Raw genomic sequence first — 11,796 nt, 5'->3', positions numbered from 1 at the left:
GCTTGGTCATTGGTCGAACCAGTGGGTCACTGGTCAGACCGCATGACAGTTGACCCGATCAATATAAAAAAATTTATGACAAAACTTTACATTATGAATGAAATTTTGATAAAAAAAAATCCTGTCTTTTTTTTCTCTATTTAAAGTTCGTACATTAAAAAAATTATATTCACAGCTGCAAGTTTGCAAGTTAATTTCTTAAGTGCAGCACAATTCAAGCTAATTCCAATCCAAATTCAAATTAGCTCATACATTAAACAAAAGTACTGCATAAAACACCTCACAGATAAGTTCTAATTCAGATTTCATCTTTAAAACATAGTATGTTCTAAACATTGTTGGAAATCAATATATAACTGACTTACAAATCCAAGTATGTTGCATAGTTAACAAAAAACAGAAACTCAAATAAGTTATAACAATTCACTAATCAATAAACTATTTATATCCATGGAGTCAAATTGTCATAGTCTTGATATCCATATTCATCATCTTCATCGGTTGAGATGGGAGAGGAGAACGACAGTTGAAAATGGCATTTGGGTTGGGAGTACGTGTTGCTAGAGTTTTTGTCTGTATATATGTCGTGCCTTTTGATTAAAAAAATGAAAAACGGGTCGGGGCTCAACTGGTTCAGCGGTCTGCCCACTGACCCGAACAGGTCACACATGTTTCAACGGGTTAATTGCATATCCTGTCCAGTAGCCTGTCGGAACCGCTGCACCCTCCAGTTCGCGGGCCGACCGGTCCGGCCGGGTCGGTCCGGATTTTAAAACACTGCTTTAAATTAATTTTCAATTCAATGTAAAATTTTCTTTTTATTAAACTTTAATAAGAACTTAATTTCCCCGTGCTTGGCACGGGTCACTATACTAGTATGATTAATTAATTAAACTTTTCCGGAAAATAAATAATGTACGGTCCACGGACACCCTTGCTATGCCCCCACATACCTTATTTGGCTTTTGGGAGATCGAAATGGCACCATAATCGTTAGTGGAACAAGTTGGACATTTTTTTTTTAATGACCAAAGTCGTTTATAATTGAGTAAATTACCGATTCATCCATTGAGATTGTAGGGATAAAACATTTACACCTTTGAAATTATTGATATAAATGATTCTGATTGACCTCTCCCCTTATAATTTGATCATTCTATTAACTTTTAAGGACTAATTTGACGATCGCTTATTATTCTTTTAGAATGAAATATAAGCAAAAATAGTAATTAAAAAGATAATGCATACAGTGGAAAATTTAATCCACATACATCAATTTTTCATCAACATTTTTTGCTTATATTTCACTAGTAAGAATACCCGTGCTGACGCACGGGTACCTGTCGGGGTGGACGATTTTTACATTAAAAACTTGAATATATGTTATTTTTTATAATTTTTTTGGATAATGATAGTTTAGATATTGATAGTTTATAAAAATTTGTTTGATATATGTAACATATATATATGGTATTTATTTATAAAAATATTGATTGTTTAAAAACTTGAATGTATGGTATTTATTTATAATTTATTTTATAATGATAGTTTAGATATTGATTGTTTATACACTTAAAACTAAAATATATGATATTTGTATATAAATATTGTATTGTATTGTATTTACTAACGACAATTTGTCCCGTCTATACAATACAATTACAATTATGTCCTTATCTAAAATATATGATATTTGTATATAAATATTGTATTGTATTGTATTTACTAACGCACGGGTTCAGTAAGAGTTTAATATTTAAATTATTTCATGGAAAATTTAGATAATAATGCATTAATAGCATGTACAAAAGGCATATCAGAGGAAACTTCTCCCGTGTATAATATTTATTTTGAACAACTTCTCCCATTATGAAAGAGTAAGAAGTTGTTATATTTTTATTATGAACAACTTATCCCGTGTATAATATTTGTTTCTAATTTTTATTATCGATAATTTATCCGTGTAACATAATTATTGATGGATATTTATTAACGACAACTCTTCTCATGTATAATAGTTATTTGAAAATTTATATTAGAGACAACTTATCACATGTTGTATAATTGATTTTATGATGTTGGGATGATTTAAAGTATAATTGATTTTGATTGTACAAATTATTCAACTTGAAGCTACAATTTATAGTTTTTGTTTTCTACAATTGATTTTACTCTTAAATTATTCAAAAATTTATATTAATAACCACATGGCACGTGTTGTAATGTAATAGTCTTCAAGTTTTACACATGGCCGTGCATTATAATTATTATAAACTATGTATCAACGATAACATGTCTCGTGTATTAGTATTAATTTAGTCAGTGACATTTTAGTTTATATATCTCTCATATTAGATACTTTTTCTCCTTTCTCTTTAGTGATAACAGCCACCACCATCAGCCACCATGTGAAAATTGGACGTTCTCCACCATATTCCGGTCACCGATGGCTACCATAACAGCGTCATCTGTATCATATCTCCATCCTCTATCTATCTATCAAATTTATTTTCATATCTGAGATATTTCTAATTTTTCAATCACCAACTTCTAACGCAGATCTTGAACAACACAAATCTTTTTTCACAAAACTTTCACCATAGAAATACTCTATTATATTTCCTCTACAAAACCCATGAAGAATTTTTTTTAAACAAAGCAAGTACGCCGGCAACCACCGTACCAGAAACCGCCATGGCAAAAACCGTGTTCGCCGCTGATATGCCCTTAAGGTCAGCTTTCATATTCATATGTATAAATGATCTCATGTTTAAAAAAATTTGTTGTTTTCAACTGTTTTATATATATTTTTTTGTTTAAAATCAGATCTATGATTAAATCAATAAAAATAAAATATTTACATCTACACTAAAAACAGAAATAAATAATTTCTTTTTGGATTTTATGTTTAAATGATCTCATGTTTAAATAAATTTGTTGTTTTCAACTGTTCTATATGTATTTTTTTGTTTAAATTCAGATCTATGATTAAATCAATTAAATTAACATCGGCTTATTTTACAGAACATCGGGCTCTACTGTTGACTGGAGAATGAGCAACTTGTACATCTCCTGCAACATTAAGTGGAAGAACAGAATATGAAGTTTAGTAAAATGTATAAGAGGATAAAGTGAACAAAAGCTCTTAATGAGAGAAGTGTAAGATTTTATTCTTGAAATTTTTTTTGGATCTATGTTTCTTCATCATATAGTAATAAGTAATAACATGTTATGAATTTTCCCTCACAGTAAATAATTTTAGAGTTCTGTAAAAAACAATAAACATCTAGATTTATGTTGTTATCTCGTTATTTTTCTCTACTTTCTTTGTTAATAGTTATGATTTGTTAACAAAAAGACATAATTTGGTAGAGAAAAAATGGTGTTGCTGTTAGCCTGCTACTGGAACAAAATACTCATTAATTAAACTTAAATGGACTTAAATTTGGTGCTTATCTTTTTTCCTATTTCCGGATTTCTTAATGGACATGTTTCTTGTTCAAAAAAAATATCACAATGAGTTACCTGGATGGACAACAACAACATCAATTGAGTTACCTGCAAAAAGAACATTTGTTGGAGAGATAAAAACTTCATTTGATTCGTAAAAAGGTATTGTAACAATAATTTGTCATCTTTTGTTTTATATTTACAGAAGAAAGAAGAAAGTGTGACGTGTATTTTAATTAATGTTCAGTTATTAGAATTTTGTGTTGCATCAATATTGAAAAGGAAGAAGTTGAAGAAAAATAGAAACTTATTTACCTATTTGTAGAATTTGTGTGGTTATGAACCTAAGGAAGAACAAACATGATTGTTTGTTAAAGATGATATGAATAGAATAAAAAAAGAATGAATATGTATAGATACAAAATTGGTGTTATTGTACTTACCGGTGTTTTTTTTGTTTGTGCAGAGAAGAATGTTTTTTTCAACTTTTCTGCAAAAACAGATTGGAGTTTAAGATTACAAAGACATGATGAAAATGAAGAACAAAATGATAGAAGAAGATACATGAGGAAGTAAATGAAATTTGAAATGAAAGGTTAGTAGAGAGAGAGAAATAAATTGCGAAAGAGGTATTGTTTGAGGAAAGAATGAAAGATGTTGAAAACTTATGTATGAGAATTTGAAATTTGAAATTGATATTTGAGAGCCAAAATAATTTGATATAGGCATATTAGTTTATTAGTTATACAACTTATCTCATTGGTATGGGCATGATATGTGATTTTTTTATTGGGAGAAAAGACAGCTGAGAAGCTCTCCCATGTAATGCGGTTGGTGCTTCACAATCACTATATTTGTAATTATTGTTTCACATTGGTATGGGCATGATGATTTTTTTATTGTTCAGCATGTGCAAGCAAGTTTAAAAACATATTATATTCAACAAAGTAACTTTAAAAACATATTAAGACTTCATTTGCCCTTTATTCCTGTACGTGGTAGTTCATAAGCATAGGACATAATGGGAAATTTCACATATTTAAGAAGAAAATATCAGTTTTACCCCAAAATTTGAGATGATTGCATTAAAAAGAGATTAGGGCATAAGTGGGTTTTCCACAACATGTTTTTTTCTTATATTAAAGGAGATTCCTCATAAAATATAATTTATAGACTAATGTACTAGTTAATTAATGACATACTTCATAGACTAATTTACCTGAAAGTGATGCAACTGAGTGATTAAATTGGTAATAAGTGATATAGTTCATGGACTATATTTGCTTGTTTTCAAAGTGTTCTCGTGAGCTTAGCTCAGTTGGTATGGACAATGCATAAAATATGCAAGGTCCGGGTCGATCCCCGGCCACCACAAAAAAAAAGTGTCCATGCACTTGGTTATTGCAAAAATTGAACAAAGAACGATTTTAACGTAAAAAAGTATATAACTCAAATGTGAAAAGATTTTGAATACACAATGACAGGAAAGTTAAAGAAAACAATTAAGCTTTGACTGAAATATGTAAAATGCATAAAATAAAGTACATGAACATAAAAAATTGAAATAATAAAGGAAGCAACAACAAATCAATGATTCATTTTTTTTTTGGGTTAAATATGTTTTTGGTCCCTATAAATATGTCAACTTTTCGTTTTAGTCCCTCTAAAATTTTCCTTCAACTTTTAGTCCCTATAAAATTTTCAATCACTACTTTTGGTCCCTATTTTTAATTTAATTTTTGTATTTTTTAATAAATTGTGCAGAAATGTGTAAAATATTCTTACAAAAATTCCTAAAAAAAATTAGAATTTTTTAACAAAACACAAATTAAATATGAATTTTTAACCGTAAAAAATATAAAAATTCTTATTAAATTCATGTTTTGTTAAAAAATTCTAAATTTTTTTGGGAGTGATTCTTATAATATTTTGAATTTTTCTGAAAAATTTTATTAAAAAATATGAATTCTACATATGAGTTTACTTTAAAAGAGGGACCAAAAATGAAGATTGAAAATTTTATAGGGACTAAAAGTTGAAGGAAAATTTTAGAGGGACTAAAACGAAAAGTTGACATATTTATAGGGAGCAAAAACATATTTAACCCTTTTTTTTAAGGAACCAAACCAATGATTCATGACTACCAAGAGATTGGATGTCATATCTTCATCCAAAATATTAAGGCATTGAAAGTATCCGACACCTTTCTTATATATCTATGATTAAACTCATTCATTACGACGTAAGACTATTCGCTCATACTTCAACCCAACAACTTTTGCAATCAAATATACTTATACTTAAACACGTTTAATGCTGTTGTTATAGTGTAAACGGTTGTCCCTCGGTATTATTTATGTCCTACACACTTTATTTAGTAGCAGCCATAATGTATTTCTCTTGTTGAATCGGCATGTTGCTTAACGTAATTGGCATCTTTCATGCGTTGCTCAAGTTGCGACAAAAATTTTGCTTGGCAACGGGCCAACTAGCATTACTTTTTTATATTTGCAAGTTGCAAAGCAACCACTCTAAGAAATAATAACAAACCATTGTACTAGTATACACCTAGACTTTATTATAATGTACAAGTATTCTTCTGTTTGCAGTTAACATCAACTCCACACAACTTAAATTTCTGTCAAAATTCATCAAATTAAGTAAGTCATCATCATATATATTACGTCAAAAAAATCCTGAGCATGCGAACATTATGATACTAGTATTTAACTTGAATATAGAAGCAACCAAGAGGTTTCTTGAGAGAATATGCTTCTAGATCTAATCGGGCATATTCAAAAGCAACAAGCATTTGTTTGCGATTATTACGGCATATGGGCTACTTGCTTCACTGTACAGCAAGGCAAAGGCATGAACTGACAACAACAAAAAACGTGGGCCTTCACTTTTGAGGTTTAAGTTAACAAATAAACCTAAAAATCATTTTTTTACTTGACCAAAAAACATAAATCATATTTTAAAATTTTCTCACAAAAATCATTTTCTCTCAAATTTATTCTCTAAATTATGTAAATATTATAGGAAATTCGTTAATTTAATCCTAAATAATATGCAAATCCGTCAATCTAGTTTTTTTTTGGTACAAGTGAGGGTGGAAGCCCCAAAAAAAAAAGAAACAATTAAACGAACATTTCTAGACATTCAAGCCCATAGATGTCATCTAAGATGAGTCTTTTGAGCTCACAAGGAGGGGTTTCCAAAAGAATATTATTCCAAGAATTCATGGTAAGGTTGAAGTTGGCAAGTCAATCAACACTTATGTTGTCTTCTCTCAAAGTGTGATGAACCTGAATGCGCCAATTACGATTCAAAATATTCATTTTGCATACGTTAAATAAGCAACTGGGTTGTCTCATTCATTTTGCAATTATTTGTTACCATGTCAATAAGCAACTTTAAATCACTTTCAACGCAAAGCTGAGAAATGCCTTCCCTCCAAACTAACTTTGGATTAAGGTAATCTAGTTTATATATAATATCTTAATAGTATGTCTAAATTTAAGATAGAGAATAATTTAGAAATTAAATTAACAATTTATTTAAAATTGAAAAAAATACAAATTAACGGATTACCTCAATACAATGGATTCGACTTCAATGAAATTGTGAATTTTTCAAATTTATATTATTAAAATATCGATGATCGTTTGATTAAGAATGATACAAATGAACGTTTCCCACTGTAAAATTAATTATATTTGAATTATATAAGATGTGAGTTTAAAAATAAAAGACAATGGGCATGGTGGCATACAATGGAAACCCAGATCCTCAGTAAGATGTGATGTGAGAGGCGTATAAAAAAGAATTAATTTATTTAATAGTAAACGACAATAGACATATAATGGGTGATGTGGAAAGAAATAGAGATATAATATATAATATATAAAATATAAAAGAAGAAAAAACGTGTGAGAAAATTAGTTGCTTTTATTTACAACATTTTTCCAGCCTTCATAAAGAGTTTTGATTGACTTCTACGAACAATATATGAAATCAACTAAAAAATTGAATTTTGAGGAGACACAAATAATTCTATAAACAACAGCCGAACTTAGTTTTATACCGAGAGAAATTCCAAACTTCTCTCTAAACTTTCTTTCTCCTTCGTTCATCGATGAGGGATGGTTTTAAGTCATTTTTTTTTACCTGAAACCATCCCTCTACATCTTTTTTTCCCTTTTCTTTCAATTTAAATAAATGGTTTTCACATGTATCAAGTTTTTCGTTTTGTGTTTTTTGTTATTTCGTCGTCTAAGTGTGGCGTTGTGTTGTTCATCGTCTTATGCAGCGTTTGATTTTGCGTCTTGTCGCGGTGTTCGTTTAGTTCCTATTGAAAGATCAACATCAGTCAATTATAAATTCAATCAATGATTTGGGCGTCAACGTTGCAGATCCGGAAACATGGGTATTTCAGTGACTTAGATTTTATCATATTATTGGTAGACATTTTTCCGTTGTATGCTATTAACTTGGGTGTTGTGAGTTTGTGTACAGATTCACCCTTTACGTTTTTAGCGATGTTTGTATATGATGTACTTTATCAATTTGAATGAATGAATGAATATCGTTTTGTTTTTGTCAAAAAAAAAATAAAAAAATAAAGAGTGTTTTTTTTGGTGAATAAAATAAAGAGTTTTGATCAGAGAGTCTTTATTTGTTTATACTATTATATTTTCATATATACATAAGAACAAAAAAATATTTTTTTTTGTACAAATCAAAATGAGATATATATTAGTAACAGCAACGGTGATGCTCCCTGCACAAGAAGTGCAAAAGAACAACACCGATCAAAGTTTACAAATTACAAATTACAAGAGGCCAAAGAAAGAGGCACCAGCAAAACAGACAAAACAAGGCACTAATGAATGCCTATACAAGATAGCGGATGTCTCCACCAATTATGATAACAGTAATTAAATGAGGCCTGCTTTGCTTTCAACCATAAAAAGGAATATAAATTGACTTTCTCAAATAAAGCCAAAGGAGTAGTCGCTGGATTTTATATTCACTATTACAAAAATGAGCTTATATAGCGCTTTTTTTTGGCTTTAGCTAGCGCTTTTAGAGCGCTACTGTAAATGGCGCTGGTAAAAGTAATATAGCGCTTTTTTCGTGTATAAAGCGCTATCTAAAGTAGGGTTTATATAGCGCTTTTTGTCAAAAAGCGCTAGCAAAGGTTCTCCTTAGATAGCGCTTTATACATGAAAAAAGCGCTAGGAAAAGCATTAATTTTTTTTTATTTTGACAGATAGCGTTTTTTATTAATTTAATATATATATATATATATATATATATATATATATATATATAAATTTTCTAAGGGAAATATATATATTTTTGGCACATTACAATTGAGACTATTATTTATCAAATAAAACTTAAACATATATCATAAAAAATGTATGTGTATATAGCATAAAAGTCAGAAATGTATAGCCACTAATATGGTAACATGAATATCTCTAAGTTACAACTAATTAGTTAACATAAAGATCAAAATCTTCTATGGTAGCATGCAGTCTACATCTATCTTCTTGGTAGTCCCAACATTTTTATCCAAAACAAGCAGGCAAATCATTGTTCATTTCCAAATTTCGATCACTCTCTACCACCTGCATATATAGCAGAAAACACCATTAAGCAATAATCAACTATATTATATTAGAGACAAATTCAAAGTACTACTGAACATTAGTACAAATTAAAGCAAGATTATAAATTAAAAACACTATCACTTCTACCAAATATATTTAGAAACATGAAACTCACCTTATCATAAAAATATCATATAACTTTTAGGCTGATCACGAACTGACACCATTCTTCTTGGATTTCTCTTAGTTTATCTTTTTAGTATGTCACACACTTGAAACCATCAATGTACTGCATATATTATAGCAAAAAATAACCATGTTACTTAATAAACTTAATTATAAACAAATATTATACTTTAATATAAAAATAACATACCACCTTTAGAATCTCATTTAGTTTTGAAATGAGAATCTCTTTCATAAGCCTCACAAAGTACCTGCAATCTATACCATTTTCTTGACGAGGATACTACAAAAAATAAAATAAGTTTGTCTCAATAAAATTATATATATTATATTCATACACTAATTTTTTAAGGTTGTTATGTTATATTATTAAACCTGTATTCGAACCCATGATATGTTGTTAAATTTATATCACAATAAAAAAAATCAAATAGTCCAAATAAGTACCACACATTCAAGAATTACTAGTACAAGTACAAGTAATCCTTGATAATACCAACGACAAATATACATATTAAGTAACTTGCAATTGTCACAAATATAATAACTTTTACAATTCAGAGCCAAACCTTAGGAAACATCTACATAGACATGAACACGAAACACAATAGTGAAACTGACACGTTGACACCAATAATATTTTAAAAAATGACATAAGTGTAACCAAATATGTCATGTTGTGTCGGCGTCGATACCGACGCGTGTGCGACATTGAAATACATCTAATTCAAGGAGTGTCTACACCGAAACACACCTAATTCGAGAAGTGTACCTAAGCAAAATTTAAACTAACCATTAACCATCAAACTTTGGTCACCTAAATAACTAGTAATTTCCATTATAAAAATTAAAATTAAAAATAGCAATTTATCAAACACTTGCAAGAAAGAGATCACAAACACTTGCACAGTAACATCAAATAGAGTCTTATTATGTCAAAAATAAACTACTAATAATTAAAAGACAAATAACATACGTTAAAAAAAAAACAATTATGGGCTGTACTTACCTGCGGCAACATCTGGTTTTTGCTTCTCAACGCAACTAATAATCACTGTAGAGTTGGTGATTGAATCGATTGAAGAAAAGGAGAAACCCTAAATTGGTGATTGAATCGATTGAAGAAAAGAAGAAACCCTAAAATTAGTCACAAAAGCATAAAAGGGGAAAACGTATCTATGGCAAAATCCTTGAGACGTATGAAGAAGAAGAAGAAAGATTGTGAGAATGAAAAGGGTTCTGGAACGATTGAGTGATACCGAAGAGGGTCAGTAAGATTGATGGTGATAATGAAAATCACGATCTGCAGTGGAGTTGAGGAAGGCAAACGCGCACGTATACAATAGTTTTATTAATATATAGTGTTTTTTAATCTGCAAAAAAAAATAATTAATGTTTTTTTAAAAAAAAAAACACATTTTTCCTCAAGAGGGATCGAATAGTTTTATTAATATATAGTGTTTTTTAATCTGCAAAAAAAAAATTAATATTTTTAAAAAAAAAAGTAACACATTTTTCCTCATTATTTTTTAAAAAAAAGTAACACATTTTTCCTCAAAAGAAGGATCGAAGGGATCGAACATTATTTTTTTTAAAAAAAGTAACACATTTTTCCTCAAAAGAGGGATCGAAGGGATCGAACATTATTTTTAATTTCCTCAAAAGAGGGATCGAAGGGATCGAACATTATTTTTTTTAAAAAAAGTAACACATTTTTCCTCAAAAGAGGGATCGAAGGGATCGAACATTATTTTTTAAAAAAAAAGTAACACATTTTTCCTCAAAAGAGGGATCGAACGGGATCGAACATTATTTTTTTAAAAAAAAGTAACACATTTTTCCTCAAAAGAGGGATCGAACAAGGGACATCCAGGCAAATGGAGTCGCGCATTACCACTTGGGTGAATAACATCAATTAATAAATAGCGCTTTTTAGGATATTTAAACGCTATTTTATTCGAACATACAATAGCGCTTTTAAAACGCCATTTCAGGTATCGTAATAAATAGCGCTTCCTAAAATGAGCGCCATATTCAATTAATCATGAATTTTTTTTATATTTATTATGTTTTAATGAACCTATGATGGCGTTTTTTAAATAAAGCGCTATTTTGAGTTAGTATCAAAGGTAGCGCTTTTTACAAAAAGTGCTATCTAAAGTCTCCGTGTTTCTATATATAGCGCTTTAGTGTTAAAAGCGCTATGAAAAGGGCGCTATTTTTTCCATATTTTGTAGTAGTGATTCTATCAACACCCACAGGATCAGCAAGCATGCTTCAACATGCAAATGGACTAACAGTTCCAAACAAAGAAACAACTATTGCTGCGTCTCTAATATAATCAACCAATGGAGCATCCTTCAAAAAGAAAAAGAAAAGGACCATATGATGTAAATACTTTTTTTTGTTGGGGTAAGAGAGTTAAAATTGAATGTTCTATTATTATAATTCTAGATAAAAAGTATGGATGCGAGAAAAATATATAAAAGTATAAAAAAATGATTAGATAAGAAAATGAGACCCAACTATAATTTTGATG

General features: G+C 29.4%; 3 long non-coding RNA genes across 4 annotated transcripts; 2 read left to right on the top strand and 1 right to left on the bottom strand.

Annotated features, from left to right (window-relative positions):
• Window positions 1–2,543: 2,543 nt before the first annotated feature.
• LOC146931297 (uncharacterized) lies at window positions 2,544–3,162 on the top strand. The gene is made up of 2 exons (XR_015006631.1): window positions 2,544–2,732; window positions 3,025–3,162. It is a non-coding gene; the product is annotated as an uncharacterized LOC146931297 (long non-coding RNA).
• Window positions 3,163–3,477: 315 nt separating this feature from the next.
• LOC146931296 (uncharacterized) lies at window positions 3,478–4,172 on the top strand. Its single transcript, XR_015006632.1, has 2 exons — window positions 3,478–3,612; window positions 3,917–4,172. It is a non-coding gene; the product is annotated as an uncharacterized LOC146931296 (long non-coding RNA).
• A 4,656-nt stretch (window positions 4,173–8,828) lies between these two features.
• Window positions 8,829–10,754, bottom strand: LOC146931295 (uncharacterized). 2 transcript variants are annotated; one of them, XR_015008367.1, is made up of 4 exons: window positions 10,267–10,754; window positions 9,451–9,540; window positions 9,247–9,360; window positions 8,829–9,089 (listed from the first exon to the last, which is right to left on the bottom strand). It is a non-coding gene; the product is annotated as an uncharacterized LOC146931295 (long non-coding RNA). The 2 variants fall into 2 exon arrangements; XR_015008366.1 differs by having other exon boundaries at window positions 8,829–9,360.
• Between the last annotated feature and the right edge of the window lie 1,042 nt (window positions 10,755–11,796).

Source organism: Medicago sativa, chromosome 4, assembly GCF_051527215.1.
Source record: "Medicago sativa cultivar Bolivia chromosome 4, Bolivia_mono, whole genome shotgun sequence".
NCBI lineage: Eukaryota > Viridiplantae > Streptophyta > Magnoliopsida > Fabales > Fabaceae > Medicago > Medicago sativa.
This window is presented reverse-complemented; position numbering and strand designations above follow the sequence as displayed.